The sequence below is a fragment of the Nerophis lumbriciformis genome, linkage group LG20 (genome assembly GCF_033978685.3).
Source record: "Nerophis lumbriciformis linkage group LG20, RoL_Nlum_v2.1, whole genome shotgun sequence".
NCBI classification, from domain to species: domain Eukaryota; kingdom Metazoa; phylum Chordata; class Actinopteri; order Syngnathiformes; family Syngnathidae; genus Nerophis; species Nerophis lumbriciformis.
Window position 1 is genome coordinate 45,542 of NC_084567.2, and position 1,959 is coordinate 47,500.

The following is a 1,959-nucleotide window of genomic DNA, read 5'->3' on the forward strand; positions in this document are numbered from 1 at the left end:
GGGCAGATTGTTGACGGACAGTGCCTAGCCCTACCCCTTTCCCTAACCCTAACCCTAACCTTAACCCCCAACACCTAACTAGCCCGTGCCTCCGGTCTGTCCGTTGGGTGGCGCCCTGCCCTTCGTACGGCCCCCCGGGGGCTCTGTTTGCCATCGTTTGGATGCGGTGATGGGCTCATATATAAAAATCAGACACATTTTAAAATAGGGGTCAGAGGTCACACACACCAAGGATTTATCTGGATGTTTTTATTATGAAATACTTACCTGGATTTGTTTGCAGTGTTTATGTGTGTGCAGTGATTATACTTACTTTTATTCTTTGGCGTGCTTTGTGAACACCAGATACTTACCTTGGTGATTGTGGAGTTACTAAATGACTGCAGCTGTGAGCGATAGCCCCGCCCCCTGCAGAACTCAATCACATAAATCCTCCTCCTGCCTTGCCGGCTCATTTGAGCTCCAGTTGTTGATGAGGGGACATCACGCTGTTGAGAAGAGTGACAAAAGCCGAGATATTTTAGCCTTAGGGGATTAGTAGTGCCCCATCTACTAGTGGAATTAGAAGTGTCCCGGTAGACAAAAGGTTCGCAGTAAAAAGATGGTGAACATCCTGCGTGATTCAAGTCATGCCTGAAGAGGTCCAGAAGACCGAAACGCGTCGCATGAAACATACTTGATTAGGTCAATGTGTCTGACACCGCGTCTGGCGGTGTTCTTTCGGGGTCCCTGGGGGGTGTGCGTCTGGTGGGGTGTCACTGGGCAGATTGTTGACGGACAGTGCCTAGCCCTACCCCTTTCCCTAACCCTAACCCTAACCTTAACCCCCAACACCTAACTAGCCCGTGCCTCCGGTCTGTCCGTTGGGTGGCGCCCTGCCCTTCGTACGGCCCCCCGGGGGCTCTGTTTGCCATCGTTTGGATGCGGTGATGGGCTCATATATAAAAATCAGACACATTTTAAAATAGGGGTCAGAGGTCACACACACCAAGGATTTATCTGGATGTTTTTATTATGAAATACTTACCTGGATTTGTTTGCAGTGTTTATGTGTGTGCAGTGATTATACTTACTTTTATTCTTTGGCGTGCTTTGTGAACACCAGATACTTACCTTGGTGATTGTGGAGTTACTAAATGACTGCAGCTGTGAGCGATAGCCCCGCCCCCTGCAGAACTCAATCACATAAATCCTCCTCCTGCCTTGCCGGCTCATTTGAGCTCCAGTTGTTGATGAGGGGACATCACGCTGTTGAGAAGAGTGACAAAAGCCGAGATATTTTAGCCTTAGGGGATTAGTAGTGCCCCATCTACTAGTGGAATTAGAAGTGTCCCGGTAGACAAAAGGTTCGCAGTAAAAAGATGGTGAACATCCTGCGTGATTCAAGTCATGCCTGAAGAGGTCCAGAAGACCGAAACGCGTCGCATGAAACATACTTGATTAGGTCAATGTGTCTGACACCGCGTCTGGCGGTGTTCTTTCGGGGTCCCTGGGGGGTGTGCGTCTGGTGGGGTGTCACTGGGCAGATTGTTGACGGACAGTGCCTAGCCCTACCCCTTTCCCTAACCCTAACCCTAACCTTAACCCCCAACACCTAACTAGCCCGTGCCTCCGGTCTGTCCGTTGGGTGGCGCCCTGCCCTTCGTACGGCCCCCCGGGGGCTCTGTTTGCCATCGTTTGGATGCGGTGATGGGCTCATATATAAAAATCAGACACATTTTAAAATAGGGGTCAGAGGTCACACACACCAAGGATTTATCTGGATGTTTTTATTATGAAATACTTACCTGGATTTGTTTGCAGTGTTTATGTGTGTGCAGTGATTATACTTACTTTTATTCTTTGGCGTGCTTTGTGAACACCAGATACTTACCTTGGTGATTGTGGAGTTACTAAATGACTGCAGCTGTGAGCGATAGCCCCGCCCCCTGCAGAACTCAATCACATAAATCCTCCTCC